The sequence below is a fragment of the Pygocentrus nattereri genome, chromosome 20 (assembly GCF_015220715.1).
Source record: "Pygocentrus nattereri isolate fPygNat1 chromosome 20, fPygNat1.pri, whole genome shotgun sequence".
Lineage (NCBI taxonomy): Eukaryota > Metazoa > Chordata > Actinopteri > Characiformes > Serrasalmidae > Pygocentrus > Pygocentrus nattereri.
The window spans coordinates 31603523-31612963 of record NC_051230.1 but is presented as its reverse complement, the minus strand read 5'-3'; the positions used below and the strand labels follow the sequence as shown (position 1 = coordinate 31612963).

Sequence of the window (9441 nt, the reverse complement as noted above, 5' to 3'; positions counted from 1 at the left end):
CTACATCCTTGGCATTGTGGCTCCTCGGTGTACCGCGCTCTGGGTGTGGTGTCCTCCTCTGACCCCAGTGGACCACCAAGCACCTGCTCTGTGGGCATCGTCTCCATTGGAGAGGCTGAACCAGGGCAGGTGGCTTTTCCATGCCCTCTCAGCTCCTCTGGCAGCAAGGCGTTCAATTCTTCCTGCGCGGCCTTCCCGAACACCAGGTATTCCTGACAGACCTCTGTGCTCAGCTCCACCTCCGCCTCCGCCTCTCCAGGAGCAGCCACGTTCACTCCTCATGGCAGCATCTCCATTTACCTGCCTCGAGATTTGATCTGCGTTTTTGAAATACTCTGTGTTCTGAATATTAATTTATTCTGAATCGTGAATCTAGATATTCATTTTATAACTTCATTCTGAATACTCATTTTTAGTAGAAATTCATGTTGGACATTCAGTTCAAAATAATTTAAGTTTTATTACAATTTCATTCTAAAAATAAATTTCATTAGAACCTCGTTCTAGGTGTTAATATAGGTATTAATATAATATACATTTTCTCATTTTATTCTAATAGATATTCTAACAGATTCTAGATATATTTTCTTAAAACTTCATGTTTAATAACATGTTATTCTCATTTTATTAGATACTCCATTCTGGATTGTAATTTTAGCCGCACTGCATTCTTGACGTCCTACAGATGTCGCAGTCATTTTAGATACGTTTAAATGACTTGACAGCTTATAACAAATGACTTGGTACCCGTGGGGATGGAGAGTTTTAGCATTATATGAGATTCATTTTATCTGTGTTTGCAACTAAATTACTTTTATTCCCGGTCCGCTGGTTTGCAAAGGTCAGCACCCCAGTGACTGGTTGCCATTGGTGGTCCAACCCTTGGACCACCCAGATTACTGTCCTCCAAACAGCTTGTACCTAGTTTTGAATCTCCTCAAACAGATTTTCAATGTACAGAGACTTTTATTTTAGAAAATAAACTTATAGACAAATATTCTAAAAAACTGAGGAAAAAATGGCTTTTTATAGATCCTGTGTTCAATTAAAATTACTTATAAAACTGATTTACAAAGTGTAACTAAAGATAAGAAGGAAGGAAAAGTCAGTAAACTGGACTCTAAGTGGAAAATGAGCCAAGTTTTGCCTATTACTCTGCTTAACCACTGGTAGACCACCAGCTCTGCCTCCAGTGGGTCAACAGTGGTCTTCTATCCTTTTTTTTAATCAGGGTTGTTTTTATCCATCAATGGTGGAGGGGTACCCGGAGGGTGTTCAGAGGCAAAATAGTCCCCAAAAAACAGAAAAAAAAGAAAAAAAAATCAGATTCTCCAGTTTTACCATCATCACTGTTACATATACAAACTCAGAAGACCCACGTGGGTTCTCTGGTGGTTCTGGATAGTGAATAAAACGTCTGTATCCGTGTTGTAGTCATTGGGACGCCTGGTTCCCATCACCACCACTGTAAAGACGTCAGCCTGTAACTGGCTAAATGTAGCCAGACGCTGGCTACTTATAGCATTATAGCATCTGTCGTCTTCAGGTGGGCCTCTGGTCCACATTAGCTTCTTCACAACTTTGTGGGACCGAGTCCATCCACACACTCTGTTGTCATGGCTGTGGGTTAAGGAGACTCTAAGAAGACCCTCTGCGTTTTAATGAGAGTAGGGGTGCTAGATTAGCAGGAGGGCTCTTCAGGCTACACTAATGCATCGCTAGGTGCTGAGGAGTGAGCGCTCATAAACAGGCTAGCAGGGAAGACAACAGGAACAGCCTGTGGAAAAGAAGATGAGCTCAAAATAGCACCAACCTGTTTGGTCTAAATAAACTGCACTAACAGATATTTTATGGTTTCAAACGTTTCAAGTGATCGGAAAGCCAATTTGTACAGTTTAGCCCCAAAACGTAGGTCCCCGAAGCTAAAAACAGTGCTAGCGCCTTCAAGTCTGAACTTCCTCTATAATTCTGATCATGTTTATAGATGATAAACCACATCGGCGAGTCGGTCAGAGATGCTGAATGACTGTAATCCACACACTTTGAGGCGAGTCTCTGGTGATTTAGATTAGCACCATGCTAATTTGTGGGGTATAGGCCTCCATTCAGCACTCCTGTACTTGAGTTGAGTCAGGTAGTTAGAAACACTCGGTAAAATATTCCACTATTTTTAAAAAGAATTCTTCATAATTCAGTGGTTGAGATGTAAACAGAGTCATTCAGAGCGGTTTGGTGTGAAATGGTTGATTGTAAAGACATCAGAGTCTCTACAGTGGTGGTGATGGGAACCAGGTGTCACCATGACTAACAGCACAGATATAGACATTTTATTTACTATCCAGAACCACCAGAGAACCTACACCAGTCTCTCAAGTTTTATATGTGATGTTGATGATGAAAAAGTAATGGAAAATTTTATTCACAAAAAAGTGAATAAATAAATAAAGGGTTTTCTTTGTGGACTAGTTTGCCTCACAGTGCCCTGCACGTATCCCTCCACCATAAATGGGTTTTAAAATACACTCATTAAAACACAAGCCAAACCTATCATGAAGCAGTGTCTCAGTCATCAGGCCGTGAATTCACATGTAGGAACTTTCTGCGAGGGAGTCTTCAGAGACTGGACGTCTGGTTCCCATCACCACCACTGTGAATGATACTGACTCGGTAAGTTTGTCCAGAACAGAGCGTTTCACACCAAACCACCCAGAACGACTCGGCCTACATCTCTGCCATTTAATCACACAGAGATTTGGGAAAAAACGACGGCTGCACTGATAGTAACCTCACACACTGCTTGCATTCCTTACATTTTCCAGTGACGGACTAAAAGTCTGAGGCTTTGGAAAGGAATTTATTCCACATATCAAAATCCCTACAAATCATCAAATAAACATCTGACAATAAATACTACAAACGACATTCAAAAGGAGAATCGAACAAAATCAAAGTGCAGGTAATACGCTGTAAAAATAACGTAGCAGCTTTCGAAATACACCAGACAGCAGAACTGATTCAGTAGTCTACAACTTAATGGTGGAAAAGACCAACAACGTGGGGTGATGCAGAACATGCTGCTCTCAATCCGGTCTGTAGCCCTCATTTTTTCACTGAATCACCGGTAGTGGGAGCAGAAATGTGGACCATCTCCAAAGACCAGACCGAGAAACCCTGCAAAGCTAGCCTGAAGAAAAGTTTCGGTCCTTCTAAAGTGTAAACAAACAGCAGGCATTGATTGACGGTGCATCCGTGTCGTGTTCCCGCAGAGGGACGTCTTTATGGTCCTGGGTTCGGTGGTCCCGCTGATCGGTCCATCCCGGCCCCTCTCTCACCGTCTCCGTAGGGGCTTGTAGACGCACACCGCCATGATCAGCATGGCCAGCAGCAGGGCGGACAGGACGCTGACCAACAGCACTGAGAGAGAGGGCGAGCCTGGATTATCGCACAGTCTGTCACACACTTTACTACAGACGAGCAGCACAATCTGTCAGCACTACTGCGTCAGGGTCTCTGCCGTGCTGAGAAAAGCCCACCACCCAGATTAAAAACGCCCACGTTCTTTTCTCTTTCTCTGTTTCTGGCAGCGCTGCGTCAAAATACAGATTTAGCATCTCGAAATAACGACTTGTTTTCGCAAAATATTAACTTTGCATGCTGTAATAATGATCCGTCTTAAAATGTCGTTATTTAAAATAACTCATTATTTTATATTATAAGTCTGTCAAAATCTGGAAAAAAATCATTTCAAACTTCACATTTTAAAAAAAAGTCAACATTTTAAGTCATTATTTCAAACACCAAGCCAATATACTGACACCCTGCAGCCAGAAATAACAGACTTTTCTCTAAATACTGACTTCTTCTGTCAAAATGATGAGTTAATATCTCATAACAACCACTTACTATCCCAGAATAATTACTCTCCCTGTTGAAACTGAATTGTTTCACATTTCTGATTTTTACCCAGCATCGTGAAGTCCTGAAAAATTATTATTATTTTCATCTTAAATTAGTATTTCAAGAAAAGTCTTTATTTTTAGGTACTAAGTCCATATTTGAAAAAAGTATTTTAAGACACTGAGTCAGTATTTCTGACGTACTGCTTCCAGAAATAACTAAACAGTGACTTATTATGTCAAAATAATGACTTAGTATCTTGTAAAAATGACTTAAAAAAAAAAAACTTGTTATTTTGGCACAGTACCTTAGAATCTCAAGTTTAAGACACTAGCTCAATATTTCCATTTAATAAATCATTATTTCAAAATTTTAGGAAAATATTTCACGTAAGTATGTAATTAATTTGAGATACTGTGATAATATTTAGGGAAAGTCCAGATTTCAACGAAATGTACTAAGTCTAAAGAAGAAACAGCAGAAAAACACAGGCAATTCTTTTTCTGTTTAAAATGTTAATTAGTATCTTAAAATACTAATTTATTTTCTTGAAATTTTAGTACTTCGTATTAATATTTAGCAATAGATACTAAAATCTAAGTATTTTGTATTATCCTCTCAAGTGATCCTTTCCTTTCTTTGAAATATGATAATAAGCATTATTTTGATAAAATATCAAAATCTGAAATAATTAAGTCATAATTTCAACATATTAAGTTATAGTTTTGCTGCCAGAAATAAAGATGATTTTTTTCCCGCTCTGACTGGCAAAAATGGGCTTCCAACCAAAGCAGTGGTCAGGGGCTGACCGCCGGCAGAGGGCGGCTGACGTTTACACTCATCTATTTCTTTTGGATCCAGAGCAACTTACAAAATGTGCAGTATTAAAAAACCCAATATATTTACTAATTAACTTCAATAAATTATTACAGATGAGCCGCAGCCTGTAACTGTGGACCTATAAGGGAGGTGGACTACAGGATGGTCACTGAGTGGAGCTGCCAGGTAGATGATGCTTCTAATAAAGTGGACGCCAGACCAGCGGACGCCCACCCTCCTCCTGGACATCAGACAAATCTCAATCACTTGAAGGCCTTTTGAAGGCGGTCATCAGCTGGGATCAGGTGCAGAGGACAAAGGGGTTACATCATCATCATCAAGCTCTGCAGATGTCCAGAAGCAGGGCTGATGACCCCTGGCCTGCACACCATCTCCCACTGTCTACACCTGCCACCAGCTGCCAGTAAGGCCTCAGGAAGCTTTGTGTGGTTGGAGAAACCAGCCTGCGTCCACAGGAAGATCACGGAGCTGAAGCTTCTCAATGGACCTCTCCGTTCCACCTTAAACGGCGCAGCAACTGCAGCACCATTTAAGGTGGAACGGACATTTCGACGTCAGCCCTGCAGTGTCCCCCGTTTAAAGGTGTCTTACCTAAGTTCTGACTCTGCAGCACCTCATAGGGTCTTTCGTTGCTTTTAAACTCGCCCGGTTGAGCGGAAACAGACGCGCAGAGCGAAACGAAGCCGGCAAAGGCAGAAAGAAGCAGCCGCTCCGCCATCGCAGCGCTAGGGTTCAGGAGTAGGGCTGGAAGAGGCTCTGCGCATGCGCACTGCATCAGCCCTGCTGTGTGGGGTCCTAGCGCCGCCGGCTTTGTTTACAGTTTGTTATTTTTGTGTAAAAGTGTTTTTTCCCCCATAATTCTCCTCTGCAGGCTTCAGAAATGTTATGCATGAACGCCCGTTCGTATCTCATAATTGTGACTTAGTATCTCATCGTTATGATCTGGTATCTCATAATTGTGATGTAGCATCTTGTCGTTATGACTTGGTATCTCATAATTGTGACTTAGCATCTCACCATTGTGACTTGGTATCTCATAATTGTGACTTAGGATCTCATCGTTATGATTTGGTATCTCATAATTGTGACTTAGCATCTTGTCGTTATGACTTCGTATCTCATAATTGTGACTTAGCATCTCACCATTGTGACTTGGTATCTCATAATTGTGACTTAGCATCTCATCGTTATGACTTGGTATCTCATAATTGTGACTTAGTATCTCATCGTTATGACTTGGTATCTCATAATTGTGACTTAGCATCTTGTCGTTATGACTTGGTATCTCATAATTGTGACTTAGAATCTCACCATTGTGACTTGGTATCTCATAATTGTGACTTAGCATCTCATCGTTATGACTTGGTATCTCATAATTGTGACTTAGTATCTCATCGTTATGACTTGGTATCTCATAATTGCAACTTAGCATCTCATCATTGTGACTTGGTATCTCATAATTGTGACTTAGTATCTCATCGTTATGATTTGGTATCTCATAATTGCAACTTAGTATCTCATCATTATGACTTGGTATCTCATAATTGTGACTTAGCATCTCATCATTATGACTTGGTATCTCATAATTGTGACTTAGTATCTCATCATTATGACTTGGTATCTCATAATTGTGACTTAGTATCTCATCGTTCTGACTTGGTATCTCATATTTGTGACTTAGCATCTCATCGTTATGACTTGGTATCTCATAATTGTGACTTAGAAGGTAAGTCATTATTATGAGAGAGAAACTCATTATAGATAGCAAGTCATAATAATGACATGCTATGTCATAATTACGAGATATCAAGTCATAATTATGACAGTCATTATCATGAGATATTAAGTCGTGATTATAAGACTTATTACGAGATAGTAAATCACAATTATGAAATTGTAAATCCTAATTATGACATGCTAAGTCATAACTGTGAGATATTGAGTCTCTGAATTTCTGTGGCCATAACGTTTGTGTCGTATAGTTTTAGGCCCACAATAAAAAATATTATTTAAAACCTTGCTGACTGTTTTCCTGTGATTACAGTGGGATTAACCAACACTGGGTCCAGAGACACCTTTTGGCTTTGGTATTGATACCTAGTCCAGTGCTCAATTTTACATAGATTTCCATGAAATCTAATTTAAAGGTTCATATTCTATATTTTTCTTGCTTTCTCAAAGCTCCACTTACAACATTTGTGTAGTTTAATTATTAATTGTGTAGTTTAATAATTCATTTTTTGATGTATGTAACCACTATTCTGATTGACTGGCCTTTATACTATATGCAAAAGGAGTCCAAAAAAACAATCCATAGAACTTATGACATCATAAATCATCATGATACAACATCTTTTGCTGCTTGGTTTCCGTATTTGGATTTGTTTTCTGAACCTCCAATAATTTTATTTTACATCAAACTCTTATTTCAAAAAAGCAGGGAAAATTCAGTTTTCCATGAAATGGGTCCTTTAAACTGGCACCTTCTCTCCAGAAAGTCAGTGATGTAGTGTTGAGGTGGTCTTCACTCCCAAAGTGCCCACTAACCTGCTTTTCTGCGATGGCTGTATAAGAATAGTGGGCATTTTTCATTCCCCTCACACTTTCCTCACCTGTTGTATTTCACATCCATCATTCAAACACTACTAAGAAGTTTCAGTTCCTTGACCTTGTTACCACTTCTTTGTTCCCCTTCCCAGGCTGTCTGTCCCCTCTGTTAGCCCCCGTATCGTCCTTCCTTCTCCATCCAGCCTGATTCGCTCCCCACACCGTGCGGACCACCACTCTGCTCATTGTGGTGGTAATTAACAGAAAGGGTATTGAGCTTGTCTCTCTTTTGTGTGCCAACCCCCCCCCATCTCTGAACCTGAAATCCACCAACGCAACAACCCCTCCCCACCTCCGAAGCCTTTGATCCATTCTGTTGTTCCTGTAGAAGTGGCTGAATATGGACTAGCATGGTCTCTTTCATATTGCCTGACCCCCATACCTGAGGCTGGTGCAACGGGGGGCCTGGCGATGGCCGCAGTCTTTAATAAAACATCTCATTTAAGCGCTTGACACAATGCGCTTCTCAGCCCGATGCAAATCAACGTTGTGATTAAAGGACAGCATTGAAGCGCCTAGCGAGCGCAACCTAGGCCTCTACTGAAAAGTGGAACCACTAGCAGAAATGTCTTACAGAGGGTGCTTTGAGGGGGTAGCGAAGCTATCTAGAACACAGCATTTGTTTTCAACCAGATTTCGAAGCGGAGGAACTCTTCAAAAGCCGTTAATGATGAACTACAAACAGCGTCCTACCAAAAAACAAACAAAGGAAGCTTTTTTATAGCTAAGCCAATAAGCAGTATTATTATTAGAAGTACAGCCATTTTTGCAAATAAAAAAGGTGTTTAAATGGCTGGAGGAACTTTCTGCAAGCCCAGTAGTGTCAATGTACTTGGATATTTTTAATTAATGTAGTCAAATAAAATATTTTTCTCTGTAATCAGATTAACTGGGACACTGCTCTCTGTGTGTGAAATGTTGTGACTCTGTTGAGCTGCTAATGCTAAGTTAGCCGATCCAAACACCACAGAACAGGTTTGATTTCACCTTTCAGTCGCTTCAGCACCTGTTTCTCCACTTCACTCCCATAAATGTGAATCATTTAAACTTGTGTCGGGGCTTTAGTTAGCCAGAACTGAACCCATGCAGAGCTCTTATGCTAGCTAAGCTAATGCTAACAAGCTCCTCTCTCCTAATTAGCAGCATTGCTCAAAATCCACCAATTAAAAAATCTAGCTCTGCTTTTGTAAATCAGGCAACAATATTAAAGAGGATGTGCATATTTCAACTGACGGCCTTCCAAAACAGGCAGAAATTACATTTTACACAACAGTGAATAAATGAATAGTGCTAAGAAGTCACGGAGTAATGACTTTTCAATGAATCACTTAGTCTGGTCAAGTTTGGCACAGACTTTAGCCAAACCTTAGCCAATGTAGCTTCAACTTCGGCCAAACTCGCAAGCTAATTGTTATGATGTACACAAAATGTGGGCCAAGAGTGCTAATAAACTCATTAGACAAGGTCAAAATGCAATAATGTAATTCACAAAACATATTTTAGGCTTGTGAATACAATTTTTAAGCACTTAGGCGTTAAGCTAGCTAAACAGTGCTAAGAGAAACTATGGCTGATAGATGGCTAAGAGCTACACTCACCGCAGAACACGTCTGATTATCTGACTTCAGTTTTTACTCCAAAGCCAGTCATTCGACTCTGCGCTCTCAGATTTCCTCTAAACTGGGCTCGTTTTAGCATCTGGTAGCTGAAACCAGGCCTGTGCTGTGCTGTGCGGCACACTTGATGTGCTAAATAAGCTACTATTAGCTTAGCCAAAAAGTTGCGGTCCCAAAGACCACAGAACAGGGTCACTTAAAGATTTCTGTCACTCCAACACCAGTCACTCCACCTTTATTCTCCCAGACATTATTTTGTACATTATACATTATATCAGATACACTTCAGTTGTGGCACGCTCTTGTTTCTAGCCTGCTCGCTATGCTAAGCCCACTAGTGGCACGTGATGTAGATATTTGTAATTATTTTAATCAAATAAAATACTTTTCTTTGTTATCAGATTAACTGGGACACTGTTGTCTCTCCGTCCTAGATATCAGGCAGTTTTGGCCCAATTCTGGCTTTCCTATGTGAGTGTTG

The 9441-nt window shown here is 40.4% G+C and overlaps 1 long non-coding RNA gene across 1 annotated transcript; it reads right to left on the bottom strand.

Annotated features, from left to right (window-relative positions):
- Positions 1–2840: 2840 nt before the first annotated feature.
- Positions 2841–5504, bottom strand: LOC108434256. Its single transcript, XR_001858353.2, has 2 exons — positions 5329–5504; positions 2841–3414 (listed from the first exon to the last, which is right to left on the bottom strand). It is a non-coding gene; the product is annotated as an uncharacterized LOC108434256 (long non-coding RNA).
- Between the last annotated feature and the right edge of the window lie 3937 nt (positions 5505–9441).